The sequence below is a fragment of the Pseudorasbora parva genome, chromosome 14 (assembly GCF_024679245.1).
Source record: "Pseudorasbora parva isolate DD20220531a chromosome 14, ASM2467924v1, whole genome shotgun sequence".
Lineage (NCBI taxonomy): Eukaryota > Metazoa > Chordata > Actinopteri > Cypriniformes > Gobionidae > Pseudorasbora > Pseudorasbora parva.
This window is the reverse complement of record NC_090185.1, coordinates 44,767,670-44,783,733: the sequence shown is the minus strand read 5'-3', so window position 1 is coordinate 44,783,733 and position 16,064 is coordinate 44,767,670. Positions and strand designations below refer to the sequence as shown.

Genomic DNA, 16,064 nt, shown 5'->3' with positions numbered 1-16,064 from the left:
TACATTCAGAAACATCATAACTAATCAGTAATAGGCTATTTTCTACACTGGTTTTGAGGCTCTCTCCTGAAACCTGGGTTTTGATGGGCGTGCCGTACTGGAGAGTTGGAAGTAAACGCCCATGGCTAGGATTGGGTACGATTTGCATATTTAATGAGCTTCAGCTCCCCTGCCAGTACACATGAGGGATTGATATGAAATCATGTGGGAAAACTAGCCTAGAAATCTAGTCGCACCCTAGTGGCAGCAAATCTAATCTGCTGCGTGTGTCGTCTAGCAACTCTCAATACACGTCTGAGCTGTAAAAACCAAACTCTGGTCGGGCCAATCACATCGTGTATAGAGTCGGTGGGTGGGGCTTAACATAATGACGGCTGAGGTGCATTTGCATGCTTCTAGCAAACACAGAAACTGGTGAACGGCGGTCTTTCGAATCAGCTTTGACTGATTGGACTCAGGAAGACTTGGAGTTAAGCTTTTCTCTGAGAAAAGAACAAAGAATGGCACTGAAGTCATTCTTAAAGAGGGAAGATGTGTTTGGAGGCGAAAGTTTAATCATCAACCAGCTCTGTTGCTTCACCTTCATTGATCTGGTTGGTGTAGCGCTATCCTATCGCGTGCAGAGGGAGTTTGAAAGACAACCGTTTATCCCGCCCCTCAGATTGAGCTGTCAATGGGGAGTTTCCAGACCAACCAGAGTCAAACATACAGCAGATGAACGACACGGAAAGCTTTACCAGAGACTGGACTTTACTCTGGGATTGAACAACACAAGCAACACACGAACAGGAAGGGGGAAATCATGCTTCAAATACTTCTAAACTCTCTTCTTACTGCGCAATGCTGTAAGTTTTTACTTTTCTGATTACAGTTATTTGGGGGAATAAAACAGAAGTATCATATTGTAAATGTAAACGTGATTTAATGTTACAAAAGGCCTGTTATTATTCTGGAAGTGTTTTATAGTCTACTCCAAACAGACTGTCAGAAATTAGGCCTAAAGTTACTGAAATGATTTGAAGGCCGCGGATGTCGTCGTCCATTTTAGGATGATGTTGTTTTTGTGACTTCTAAAGTACCAGTCTATAGACGGGATCAAACCCAGCATTTAGTGCTCACTTATTCTATTCTTATTCTATCACTCATTCACTCATTCACTCACTCACTCACTTTATTTTTTTATTTTTTTATTTATCAAAAACAAACATTGCCTACATCTGCTTTATTAAATGTAATATTTTAGTTACATAGCAATTATTGTGCAGTATGCCCACTAATGAAATGTATTGTGAACTTGAAGTAATGATCAAATGACAAACAAGAAGAATCGACCGTTAATAAAATAGGAGTAAATACGACTGCAAATCAAATTAAACTGCAATACAGAAATATAACAAACCGGGTTCATGTTTTCCCACAGTTTAAAGCATATATTATATCTGAACTATAGAGCCATATGTCAGTTAAACACATTAAATTATCTGCCATAAGATCATTTGATTATTCCACATGTCAGTATATTGTTTTATAACTCACTTGATTTTATATAATGCTCTTTTTTCACTTCACATTCTTGATTATTTCCTGAACTGCCGTGCTATTGATCTCAGTGACATATGGTCATCTGTAGCTCAAACTGAATGATTGTGTTCAGAAACCAGAGCTGATCTGTGTTCAGTGGCCGTTTAGCTGCAGTATGGCAGAGGAGCGAGGAAAGCACTCTCTCTCTAAGATGAGTCTCTCAGAGGAACAGAGGTAAGACTCTTTCACACAATCATTATTAACACTAATTACCTTTCAGGGGTTTGTCTTTTCTTTGTGAAGAACAAAACCTTAACAAGCATTGTTTTATGTTTGCAAATACTAAACCATTTAAAAATATATATAATGATGACTTGACTTAAAAACACAACTAATACCTTCTTCCACAAATAAAATCTACATGGTAAAGAGGGCTTTATAGACAGTGTCACAGTTAATAACTTACAAACATAAAGAGCTGATAAGATTGAGACTAAAGTATGTCCTGTAAAGTGTTTTCCTCTTCTCTGTTCTTTGTGTCATTAGTGTAAGATCAGGCTCAGGTGTGTCCAGCTCTGTGTCTGTGAAGAGTGACTGGTCAAAAGATGATAACATGCCGGACTTCAGTGAGGAAACACCATCATCTGCCAAAAGGTATTTCATGTGTTTCTTATTTTTGGTCACATGTGGACTAGGGCTGGGCGATTAAAGGGTATCAGTATTTATCAACGGTACACCGGTGTTGGTAATATATACAAAAATGTCAATATAGCGCTCTATACTTTCATTAAAATGCGTGTGTCGTCCGTATCAGATGTTTTGAAGATCAGCGTGCTACCATTGACAAGCAAACAACTAGAGCTCGACCGATTCGTCGGTTTTGCAGATTAATCGGCGCTGATAGCTGATTGGTGGAACAATCCATTATCTGCAAAAATCAATACCGATAGTTTTTCCGGTTCACGAGTTCACACTTACATCAATTAAATAGAGTAAAGACAAGCTGACACATCTGATGCGCATTTAAAACGCCGAAAGGGAAGCGGTATGAATATTGAATACTACATGTGGTTAACTGTTTAGATTTATATGAAATGATAACACTTATTACACGGCTCTGTGAGCTGATTGGTAGCCTGGCTTTACCAGACTCTCGTACATTTCATTTGTACATAGAGTCTGGCCACTCTCCATTGACAAGGGTTTATTTCCGCGAAGGCGGGCACCCTGTTGAGGTTTAAAACTATTGGATCTGCCCTGAGCCACTCTGGATCTGCCATAACCAATCGCTAACGTTTGGTCGTGACGTATGTCATGCGCCCTTCGCCTGTTTCACTCATGGAAATCTGACAAAATAAAAGTGCACATGTGCATGCCACTTCAGTAATAAAACTATAGGATAAAACCTAAAACTCGTGCATTCGGATTGTGATTTATTCACGCCACGGTGGACAGGAGAGCCTTGTGATCGGGAACGCGGCGCTCACGGGTCCGTAACATCATTGTATGCTGTAAATAAAATGTCATATGCTTGGTATGATAATAAATGCTGCTATAAATAACGGACCGATTCAAATGTTTAAGTGCTTTTATTTTAATTTGTTTGAGCGGTGATGAAATATATTGCTCTTCTAAATACTTGCCAGCATTTTAAGGAAATACAAGTCTAGAAATACATCCTAATAACAGCAAAGCAACCGTATAGTGTTCTGTGGTGATTACAAACAGTGAATTTTGAAGTGATATATTGTTAAAAACTCATTCGGACAGCTGTTACATCAACACGACCTTGCGTTTGTCAAAAGCAGTCGGTAACTCGGCCGGGGATTTTTCCGCGGGTGGTGAGAGACGGACGGCAATAAAATAACTGACCAGTCCCTGTAACTTAAATGATGGCAATACCTTCTGACCCCACGAGAGACAGTTACCATCCGAATAGCTTCAGCCGACTCCTTCATCACTAACGAAGCGATCTGGAAAATCAAACTTTCCCCGAGTTTACCCTGTTGGAGGGCCATCAACAAACCCCAGCAAAGACTGTTATTGCTCCGGCTTTAACTTCTGGATATTCGGCAGCGGTGCCACAATGCAATGAATGGTTTAGTTTGAATCTTTCTCCACCGCCATTACTGAACTACAACTCAAACTAGCGCTTGACATCAACGTCATCATTCTCAGCCACTCCCTCTGTTCGCTGATTGGACCGGTAAAAATTTGTTCGGAGAAAACCTAAGACTACACAGCAGTCCCAGACGTAGTACTGATGGAAAATGAAAATTGAGCGGAAGTACGTAGGAGGGCAGAGCCAGGCTAGCTGATTGGTGGAACAATCCGTTATCCGCAAAAATCAATACAGATAGTTTTTTTCCGGTTCACGAGTTCACACTTACATCAATTAAATAGAGTAAAGAATACTGAATACTACATGTTGCCAACTGTTTAGATTTATATGAAATGATAACGCTCATTATTACACAGCTCTGTGAAATACTTGATTCTGATTGGTCAATCGCTCATTCCAGCGGTACGTTATTTCCAGATAACACACACCGCTCATACGGGTACTACGAGTTATCTTGACCGGTTCTACTTCTGTGCTTAACGCTGGCGCCATCTTGTGGCTTAAACAGCCGTGGGTTACAATGGAAGACTTCAAGGCGGGTTTCCTTTATAACATTTTTAATATTTTTAAAATATTTTTTAATATATTAATATAGGAGTCGTGTGGAGCACGTTATTTGACGGACAGCTGCATTTTTTATGGACTTCAAACACAACTACAACTACTGCTGGGATTAGGGGTGGGCGATATCTCGATATTTTAAATAATCGAGATATTTTTTCAACTCGATATGGATTTGGACATATCGTATATATCGATATATTGTTTATATTTAATTTCTGATTCCGCCACTTTGCTTGTTTGCCTTCCCTGTGCTGTGACGCGACGGCTGGGTGTACATTATCCCTTACATATAATACAATAATATTACATTTTTTACATTAAAGGTGCACTATGCAACTTTTCGTCCACTGGAGGGCGCCTATTCTAAACGGCTCGCGAGTACTGGGACTTTTATTATGACGTGACGGGACACAGTCGCCGGGCGCCCGCACTTCCGCTTTTTCCGGTCAGGTAAAAACAGCAATTTTTATCATATCGGATACATTTAAGGGGCCAAAGGCTTCGGCCATCCGTCCCCTCTCTTCCCTGAACTGAAATGAAGTAGTGGGCTGTACTTTCCACGCGATTGACATCAAGTTCAAGTACGCCAGGTTGGCTGGTGGTTATGTTGCCGCATACCGCCTCCCATGGCCGAGACTGGTATTACGACACCTGTTGGGCCGGGGCTAGTAATGCTACTGCTAATTAAGGTTGATAACTCTGCAGCACTATAACTTGACATTTTTTTATGACATCGTTGCCCTTATTTCTTCTCATTCTTTTGATGCGTATAGGTAATTTTTTTGGATATTTTTACCTCAATTTTTACACAGGGCACCTTTAAGTAAGGTTAAAGGTAGGGTAGGTAAGAATTGGTTAAAAAAACTTTTTTCCAAATTTGTTTAAACGTTCTTTATATATCCATACATAATTAAAATGTTAGTACTCTAAAAAAGAAAGTATAAAAATTGAGTGTCTGTAGACCTCTCAGGACTGTTTTAAAGACAGCTCATTATTTCCACTCACTCCACCTTCTCCCTTCTGGGCTCTTTCCAAAGCCACGCCCCCAAAACACATGAACGCGCCTCACCGACCAATCAGCTGGAAGAGCATTATTGACCTGAGAGGAGCGGTGTGCAATCAATGTAGTGACATCATGTCAGAATCACATGTGATAAAACATCTAACTTCATCAGTATGAATATAAACAGATAAGATGTCTTTAGTCCTCACTATCAGTGTTGCCACTGTTACTTCGAAAAAGTAATCTAATTACTGATTACTCCTTTAAAAAGTAACTTAGTTACTTTACAGATTACTTGATTTTAAAAGTAACTAAGTTAGATTACAAGTTACTTTATTAGTTACATTCAGCAGTTGCCGACAACACCACTGCCGCCTCAACATAGAAATGACAACCGTTTTTGGCAACACACTTTATTGCATTTATGCCCGAGCCTGACGGCCCGACTTTTTTTACGCCCCTTTTTTAGGCTTCTCCTTCGTTTTATATTTATTTTAATATTTAAAATGAACAATGAGATGTGCTGGTGGAAACAACATGAGACCATGATAGCTTGAGCCACTGTCAAGATATGGCTCGCGCAGGGTTAAAGAGTCCGTCTCTTCAGCACAGCTGCTAGAGTTATGGCCTTTTTACAACTGGTTCCTTCATTCGTTTCCTCTGACCAGGTATCTATCTGATTGCGAAATGACCAGGAGTAGGCCTAAATGCCTTCCGAGAGTCTTTCGAGACGTATTTAATTCTGATCCCTCAAACAAACCAATTCAGAAGGTGCATGAAAGCATTTCAAACTAAACCGGACAGATGTAAATGTATCTGGTTGTTTAAACCACGTGTGTAAATTTTACTCCTGGCAAATAATTACAAAATAAATGTGTGAGAGCGCGTTATGTTGTAGTCAGATAGATATGACGGTGCTACTGCAACATCGCTGCAAATGAGTAAAGCGAGCCAACGCATATGGCCGTAAATGAAACTAAAATAAGTCACACAAAACACAATCATCGTCAATATAAAATAATGAGACTAATGATCTTACCAGTGCTTAGGTCGCTCTCTCTCATATTGCGATCTTTGAATTTGAAATGGGCTGCTGAATAAAATGCTGGAATCTTTTGCTTTGATGCGAACTCCGTTAAATGAGCATATACCGCGGGAATTGAAGACCGGGTTTATATTAATTTTGCTGAAGTGTAAGGTAGGCTATAAGACAACCTGCATGTACTTTTTTTCTTCTTTAGATTGTGTAGCCCGTTTCGTTTTTTGAGTGCCGTTGCGAGCAGTAGGCTAATCTATCAGCCTGCCTCAGCTCGTCAAAAATGCCTTTATGGTGGTATAATAACTAGCCTACTTTGTTTTTTAATGTCAAAGTAGTTATATTTCGTTTCGTTTCTTTATTAAGTTCATTTAGAAAAATGTTAAGAGCAATTTTTTGTTTGTTAAATTAAAGTTTTATTTTTTTATGTGACGACCCAGTGAGTTAACCGCATGTTTAATAGCCTAGTCTCTCAAACCAACTCTTGAATTGTTTTGCCTATAAAGTTTAATTTAATTAACAAAAAAATTGCTCTGAACATTTTTCTAAATTAGGTTAATAAAGAAATGAAACGAAAAATAACTACTTTGACATTAAAAACAAAACTGAACTATTTTAATGGCTGCAACAATGTAAAAAAAAAAAAAAAACAAAAAAAAAAAAAACAGGCTCCAGCCGGACTCGGGCTGAGAATTTTGATAAAGCCTAGTTCACACTGCCCGATTTTTGCCCCGATTTTGAGTCGCCGACAGGTTTTGTGAAATCGCCGACAAATGCCCGAGATCACAGGCAAATCGGTGCTCGTGCACGCGAGTGAATATCACGCAGTGTGAATAATCAAAGACGCGATCAGAGAGAATCGCCGACGAGTCGCCGACGCCGGTGAGATATTTGGCATGCTAAATATCTGGACCTGTCGGCGATTCAAACTCCTGCTGTGTGAACAGCGTTCTGACTGAAAATGACACCGACAGCCAATGAAAGCGTGAGATACAGGGCAGCAGGAGGTTCAGAGAGGAGTTATAGAGCAGAATATCAGTATTTTAATAGATATATTTACAATTCTATCAAACAGAAACAAAGGCCAAACATTTGCACATCCAGCCACAGCAGCAGCACATTACAAAATTATTTATTTACCTCAAACTGTTTTTGCAGAACAAAATCCTGGCTCCCTCTGTCTCTCCAACAATTTCTTCCGCCATAATCTTTTTTCTTTTTCTCCACAAATCAGCGCACATACAGTTTTAAGCAAACTTTGTGCAGTTTGTCATTTTTAATAACAATTCCAAGTCTCGCGCGAGAACTCCAGTCTGACGCACGTGTGATCTCGCGTTGGTTACTTGTCACATCGCACGTGTGTTTGGGAAACGTAGTTTGCACACCGGAGAGAGAGAGAGTTGTCGGCGATTCTTCCTCTTGTTCAGTCATGCAGTGTGAACTCCTCTGTCGTCAAACCATCGTGCAGTGTGAACACAGCAGTGACTGAATGATACCCCAGATAGTCATGCAGTGTGAATAGAGCAGTGACCTGATGAGTTTGAAAATCGTGCAGTCTGAACTAGGCTCAAGCTGTCGGTTTTTACTAAGGAAAATGACTAAAATAGTAACTCACAGTGACTTGGATAAGTAACTTTAATCTGATTACTGGTTTGGAAATAGTAACGCGTTAGATTACTCGTTACTGGTAAAAAGTAGTCAGATTAGAGTAACGCTTATTGGCTGTTTGTAGAGGTCGACCGATAGTGGATTTTACCGATACCGATAACTAGGTTGGACCACACTTGCCGATAACCGATTAACCAGCCGATAGTTTTTAAAATAGATACTGGACTAAACATAACACTAAGTAAAACAGTTCTGAACTTTATTACAAGAAATAAAATAAAACAACAATACTGAACCATGAGAATGTGCTAAATTGCTTATGTAAATATGAACATATTAAAATGAGAAGTTCTAACAGAAAAAAATTCTACAGAAAAATAACTAAAACATTAAAATATTACAATTAAGGGGGGGTGAAATGCTGTTTCATGCATACTGATCTTTTTACACTGTTAAAGACTTGGAATCCCATACTAAACATGGACAAAGTTTCAAAAGTTAAGGTGGACGTTTGATGGGAGTATTTCTTTGTCAAAAATACTACTTCCGGTTACTCATAAGGTTCGGCAATTTTTTTTCGATCATGGGTCCACTTGACGTTAAAATTTCGGAATTTCCTTGTATGGGCCGTACGGACAATTCTACCGGAAGAGCGTGAGAGAGAGAGCGAAAGCAACAGGCTACGCCCATCAAAGCGGGGCTCGTAGGCTGCGCTGCACAGGTGATGTGACTTCAAGAAATTAACAATGTCACCAAAAAGTGCGTTTTTGGTTGCCAGACCAAGACAGTCCTGCACAGATTGTCAAAAAACCCCGCGTTAAGGCAACAGTGGATGGAATTTGCTTTTCCGGATCAGCAACTGAGTTGCGCGAATGTTTATATCTGTTCGCTGCATTTCGGTGCCGACTGTTTCATAAACAAGGCCCAGCTCGACGCCGGATTTTCCCGATCGCCTAATGCTGAAGGATGGAGCAGTCCCAACGATAAAGGTCCCAACGTTAGAACCGCAGGCGGTGAGTTAGACTGCTTCAAATGTCTGTGTTTTTGCCTATGCTCATCAAGTAGCCCAAACATGATCACGTATAGTTAATTGATCAATGGAGCATGCGATGTGTAGTGCGTGTACATTTGTTTAGCTGGCCACTATATGTGTAACTTTATGTTTGTGTATTGTAAAAGCACTCCAAACAACAATACACAAAGAGGGGGGAAATATGTTGAACTAAATAAGCGCGCTTCTTCATTCAAATGCGCTACTATTCCGTGTCTTTCTATGTAAACACTAACTTAACCTGCCGTGCAAAACCAGTCCGCTTACTAACGTCTACACAAACCACGCGTAAACACACACACAAACACACGTGCACAACTGCACTTCCCACATGTACACCTTCAAAGACAAAAATACGACGATATAATTCAAGTATAAATATGTAAATAACACAAGCCGCTAAGCATATTATATAGTTAGTGTATAACTTGTACCACATAGAGACGTCCTGCTCTAGTCGTTTTTGCTGCTGCTCCTGTTCAACTGCAGCCTCTGGGTCTGATTCCGGATCATAGATGTATGGCTGTATCTGATTAAAAGCCATATTTTTATTTTGAATAAAGTTTTTCCCGCTGTTAGGGATGACACAGCTTTACAACGCACTCGACTCAACACAATAGCAGCAGCGCGCACACGTCATTATTTAGCTCCGCTCACACGATACGCCCCCACCCGCTCGGCTTTTTTCGGAAAGACTCGGAACAGCGCATCTTTCTTATATAATTATTAAAAAAATAAAGACTTTTCGGAGATATGCAGGATGCAATGCTACTCTATAGGTACTCAAGATTGACATGACACTGACTGAAACTGAGTGTTTCACCCCCCCTTTAAAACTATTATATATATATATATATTAGGGATGCAACAATACAGTTAGTCCACGGTTAAATACACACCTCGGTTTTTAATCACAGTTTTTCGGTTCGGTTTTTTTTTTTGCTATTCTTTTCTTAGGCGACAGGAACAGAAAAAGTTAAGGAGAAAATGTTTTTATTGCGATACTCTTTCTTTATTTTACTTTAAAGACTTGAAAACCCTTACTTAAACTTAAAACTTAACCTAAAAAAACGTACTCGGTTACTTTCGTAACCTCGGTTCCCTGAGAGAGAGGAACGAGTATTACGTATGGGAAAACTCCTTTTCTCAAGAATATGAAGCAAAACTTTATTAATAAAGGTATCCATGTAAAGCGTAGCCTCGCGCTGGGCTATGGCCGTACAGCGGCAACTGCAGGAACCTATGGTGAGGCGGCTGAGAGGAACGAACCAATGGGGGGCGTTCCAGAAAGCCCGCCGTAAAAGGTGCTTATATTTGCATCCAGGAGGCTATATAAGACTCTGATTCGCCATAGGTGTCAGGTTTTAAGATCGACTGAAGCGATACCTGAGAAGCATAAACACGGCACGGAACGTAATACTCGTTCCTCTCTCTCAGGGAACCGAGGTTACGAAAGTAACCGAGTACGTTCCCTTTCGAGAGAGGTTCCTCGTATTACGTATGGGGAACACAATGTAAAGCGCCGTGTGTGTGCTGACTGACCCAGTATACCCAAACACATGTTAATAAACCCCCGATAGACCGACAGAGGCGGCTTATAAGGGGAATGAAGAACCTGAAGAGTCGGTTCGTTTGAACAGCTGATCGGACATAGTCGGATAAATGAATAAGTGCTTAAGGGCTAATGTGTACAGGCCAAAACGTAAGGCAATCTGTTTGTCAGGGTCAAGATAGAGCCTAGATGGAGAGAAGCCCCGCTTGTAGAGCTGGGACCTCCAATTTGTAGAATGTGATAAAAGTGGACGGAGAGGCCCAGCCTGCCGCCGCATGGAGATTATCTTCCAAAGAAATGCCACACGACCAAGCACAAGATGAGGCCATGCCTCTAGTGGAGTGGGCTTTAACGCCTATAGGGCAAGTCAGGTTTTTAGACTCATATGCCAGCGAGATCGCGTCCACTATCCAGTGTGAGAGTCTTTGCTTCGTGACAGCACATCCTTTAGTGCGGCCGCCGAAGCAGACAAACAGCTGGTCCGACTGCCTGAAGGGGGAGGAGCGCTCCAGATACAGTCTCAGATAAGGGGGGACCTTTCATAGCGTTTAAAACCACCGCGAGGTCCCAAATAGGGACCGACGGGGGGCGAGGGGGGTTCAATCTCCTAGCCCCTTTAAGAAAACGTACAATGAGCTCACTTTTCCCTAGTGAATGTCCCGCGATCCGAGCGTGGTTAGCTGCTATGGCGGCGACATAAACTTTGAGCGTGGAGGGGGAACGACCCGCATCCAGTAGCTTTTGGAGAAAAGCGAGCACTTCTGCTGTTTCGCATGAGCATGCGTCGATATTTCGGACGGCACACCAGTTAGAAAACACCGACCACTTCAGAGTATAGAGCCGCCTAGTCGTGGGGGCTCTAGCTTCCGCAATAGTGTTCACAACTCTGTCAGAGAGGTTTCCCGATACCAGTTGATGGGCCATATGTGGTTTGCGACAGCATCGCGATCGGGGGGAAGCATATAGCGGGAGACTGGGCCAGACATGGGCCAGGGCATCCCTGCGTTTGGAGAAAAATATTGGGCAGTGAGTGTTGTCTTCTGAGGCGAAGAGATCCACCTTCGCTCTGCCGAAGGTGTTCCAAATTAAGAGAACCGTTTGCGGGTGAAGAGACCATTCCCCTGGGGGAATGGGTCTCCTGGATAACATATCCGTACCCAGATTCAGAATACCTGGCACGTGAGCCGCCCTCAGGGAGCTCAGGTTGTGCTCTGCCCATAAAAGGAGATGCTTCGCCATGCGGTGAAGAGAATGTGATCTCAGGCCGCCCTGGCGATTTATATACGCTACCACCGACATGTTGTCTGTACGAACCAAGACGTGGTGGTTCTTTATATGTGGAAGGAAAGCTCTCAGCGATAAGGAGACCGCTTTCATCTCTAGACAGTTTATGTGCAGCCGTTTCTCTGTTTCTGTCCACAGGCCAGAGATCGGCTTGCCCTCGTGTAGGGCTCCCCACCCTCGAGTGGAGGCATCTGTCGAGACCACTTTCAACCTTGTAACCGTGCCCATAAGCACGCCCCTCCGATACCACTCTGTCCCCGTCCAAGGAGCCAAAGCTTTGATAACGCTGTGGTTCACTTTGACGGGAAGACGGCCCCATTTCCATGCATAAGGAGGGACACGGGGGTGTAGCCAACGCTGGAGGGGACGCATGTGTAACAGTCCCAGCCTGAGCACTGACGAAGCCGAGGCCATAAGGCCGAGCATCCTCTTAAAATGTTTCAGGGGAACACGAGTCCCGGCTTTGAATGAAGCCGCCATGTTCTGGACGGATAGCGCGCGCTGTGTCGTTAGCCGCGCGTTCATGAGTCTCGAGTCTAGAATTATGCCCAGAAAAGATATCTTTTGAGTGGGGGACAGCGAGCTCTTGGCGATATTGATCCTGAGACCCAAACAGTCTAAATGGTTGAGGAGCCAGGATCTGTGTGTTAGTAGTTGTGCTCGAGACAGGGCTATCACTAGCCAGTCGTCGAGGTAGTTGAGCACCCGCATCCCTTTCAGCCTGAGCGGGGCTAATGCCGCGTCCATGCATTTCGTAAACGTGCGGGGCGCCAGGGATAACCCGAATGGCAGGACCGTGTACTGATAAGCCTGCCCCTCGAAGGCGAATCTCAAGAATGGCCTGTGGTGGGGGGCTACCTGAACGTGAAAGTATGCATCTTTCAGATCTATCGTGAAAAACCAGTCCCCGGGGCGAATGTGCGCGAGGATCTGTTTCACCGTCAGCATTTTGAAAGACCGAGACATTAGAGCTTTGTTCAAATGCCTTAGATCTAGGATTGGCCTGAGCCCTCCGTCCTTTTTCGGAAAGAGAAAGTATCGGCTGTAGAAGCCCGACTCGCTTCGGGATGGGGGGACGGGCTCCACCGCTCCCTTCTCTAACAGTTTCGAAATCTCGGTGCGAAGCACGTGACTGACGCTGCTTTTCACCGAGGTCTCGACCACGGCGCGAAAGCGCGGGGGCCTGCGAGCGAACTGTAGCGAGTAGCCCCTTTTTACTATGTTCACAACCCAATTTGATACACCGGGCATGGCTTGCCAGGCCTGAGCCCGACGCGATAGTGGCTGGAGCTGGCGCGGATAAGGGTCGCCTACTGGAGGGAACTCGGTAGCGCTGCCATTTTGTGCTTGTGACATAGAGGGGGTAATGCTTATGCATGGCGGCGTGCACTGTGGAGTGGGCGCCGGGACATTTATAGCATGGGTGGGAGGGGTATATGAGTGTAGGAGTGCAGACTGATATGTGGGCACATTTACTACAGAGAAAAAGCTCTTTTTGAGATTTATTTGGGTCGCCGTGATAACGGCGTTTGTGTGCAGGCGAGTGCGTTTGACAACGGGCTCGTTGGCTGCGAAACTGAGGTCGGCAGTCACCTGGGTGCAGGGAACTGGGAGACCGGGAGGGAGAGATGGGGGTCCGGCCGAGGCGAGATCTCCTCTTTCTCCTTGCGGCTGGGACGGCTTCGGAGGCTCGGGGTTCAACACAAGCTTGGGTCGAGGTCCCCGGCGTTCAGGCTGCCTGCTGCGGTTCGTGGAGCGGGAGCGTTGGCGCGTTCCAGAAGAGGAGCGAGGCCGAGAAGGTGGCGCAGCCGGCTTAGCAGGTTGAGAGGGTGGCGGTCTACCTTGAGGGCGTCCCCGGCCTGAAGAAGAGCTGGAGCGCTTAGGTAGGAAGTGCCTCATAGCCTGAGAAGCCTTTTGCGCTTCGGTGAAATGCTCCACGAAGCCCACGACTGACGGACTGGAGAGACCGGTAGTAGAGATAGGGGCGTCCAAGAAGGAGGCTTTATCCGCGTCCTTCATCTCGGTCAAATTCAGCCTTCATTCAAATTCACACAAGGTGCCTCTCTAAGACCGTCAGGTTAGCCATATTCTTTCCAATGGCTTGCGCGGTGGCTTTAGTAGCACGAAGGGCCAAGTCCGTCGCGCTGCGAAGGTCCTTCAAAACTTCGGAGTCGGGGACAGACTCGTCCAAAGAGCGGAGAAGTCTGGCCTGGAACACCTGAAGGACAGCCATGGTGTGAAGGGAAGCCTGGCCAGCGGAGGCATACGCTCGGCCAGCGACAGCAGGGGTTGTGAGGCAGGGCTTGGAAGGGTGCTGCGCCCTGGCCTGCCATCCTCTGGAGGAGAGCGGGCAGAGGTGCGCGGCGACAGCCTCTTCGAGGGGGGGAAGAGACTCGTAGCCTTTTTCCTTGGCGCCGTCGACGGTAGAGAGCGCTGAGGAAAAGGCGGATCTTGCGCGAGCAGAGTAGGGAGACTTCCAAGACTTAGTAAGCTCGTCGTGTACCTCAGGGAAAAAAGGCGCGGGCTTCTGAGGAGAAGAGAGGCGCCGGCTTTCTAGGTACCACTTGTCCAGTCTGCTGCGCGTTGACTCTTCGGGCTGGGGCCACTCGAGTCCGAGGTCTTCCACGGCCTTAGAGAGCACGCGGATTAGCTCCGCGTCAGCATTGGTTTTGGAGCTCGTGGCGGTCTGCGTCGAAGCGGGGGGCTCCGAGACAGAAACTGACCACTCGCTACCCGAAGCGGCAGTGGAGAGGCTGTCCTCGTCTTCCTCTGGCGACGGGCCACCGAAGGAAACCGAACAGGCCGCTGCATGAGAGGGGCGCTGTTCCTCCTGAGTGAAGGTGACCAGCGAAGGCGAGGCACGCACACGGGGAATCATCCGGCGTGCAGTCGCCTGACCGCTCTGGCAGCCTCTGGTCGCGGCGTTTCTTACGGCGTGGCCCAGCGGCAGGAGGAGGGGCCTGGTCGAAGGTGGCGAGGCGAGCCCGAAGGGTCTGCAGCGCCATCATATCACACTCGGGGCAGCCGCCCCTGGAAAGCGCGAGCTGCGCGTGGTCCCGTCCGAGGCATGTCACACAGATGATGTGACAGTCGTCGCCGAGGAGAGGGGCTCTGCACGAGCCGCAGGAAATGCGAGGCATTTGCAACAACGCCTCGCGCTCTCTTAGAAAGAGAATAAAAGAGAGAATAAAAGGATACTGGCGCCGGATGGCGTAGCTGGAATGGCAGAGAAGGCGGAGACCGGGGGAATCCGTTGTCCTCAGCTGCAGGTTCCGCTGGTGCTTGTTCGACGGCGGTGCTTCTTCCGGAGGTCAGCGAAGGTGTCGCTGAAGGAGATAAAATCTGACACCTATGGCGAATTAGGGTCTTATATAGCCTCCTGTATGCAAATATAAGCACCTTTTACGGCGGGCTTTCTGGAACGCCCCCCATTGGTTCGTTCCTCTCAGCCGCCTCACCATAGGTTCCTGCAGTTGCCGCGGCCCTGCCAATCAGAGCGCTCCTCGCGCTGGGCTATGGCTGTACAGCAGCACTACGCTTTACATGGATACCTTTATTAATAAAGTTTTGCTTCATATTCTCGAGAAAAGGAGTTTTCCCCATACGTAATACGAGGAACCTCTCTCGAAAGGGAACCCTGTTTGATGTACCTGAAATGTAGAGTAGCATTTAAGTATGAAATTGAATGAATAAAGGTAGGCTTAAATTAAAACTACATAGTCTTCAAAATACAACATTGATTAAAAGCTACTGTATTAAAGGTCTTTTGTTTTTTTATAACATAATTTTAGAGGTGAACTGTCCCTTTAAGCAATAGGCTGCGCTGCTGTCAATTGAAGACCTGGTCGTGACATCTCATTTATAGACGCACACGATTTTACTTTTCATATATATATATATATATATATATATATATATATATATATATATATATATATATATATATATAGGCTGTCAATCTTACTCCATTATCCCATTCGAATTTCATTCATTAGTTTTTTTTTATATTCAAATTATATTTTAATATTAAATGCTCAAATTTGACTATGTATCAAAGATGCAAATATTTACTATGTATCTATCTAGGTAGTCTATTTAAGTTGAAACATATTTGACAATGTATTACTTACACAAAAACAAGTAAATCAACTGATGGCAAAGACCGCAGAGCACAGACCTCTCTCGCCCTCAGCTCACGCTCTCTGCGCATAACGGTTTAAATGAACAAACTTTGAGTGCTGCTGATCAAGAGTCTTTGGCTCCCTCTGCTGGCTGTAGTCTTTAGCCTTTGGGCAAACATTCCAAAGATGATGCAAATATCGT

General features: G+C 44.7%; 1 long non-coding RNA gene across 1 annotated transcript; it reads left to right on the top strand.

Annotated features, from left to right (window-relative positions):
* The first annotated feature begins 307 nt into the window (after nucleotides 1–307).
* LOC137040680 (uncharacterized) lies at nucleotides 308–2,142 on the top strand. Its single transcript, XR_010897967.1, has 3 exons — nucleotides 308–845; nucleotides 1,655–1,755; nucleotides 2,068–2,142. It is a non-coding gene; the product is annotated as an uncharacterized lncRNA (long non-coding RNA).
* Nucleotides 2,143–16,064: the final 13,922 nt, after the last annotated feature.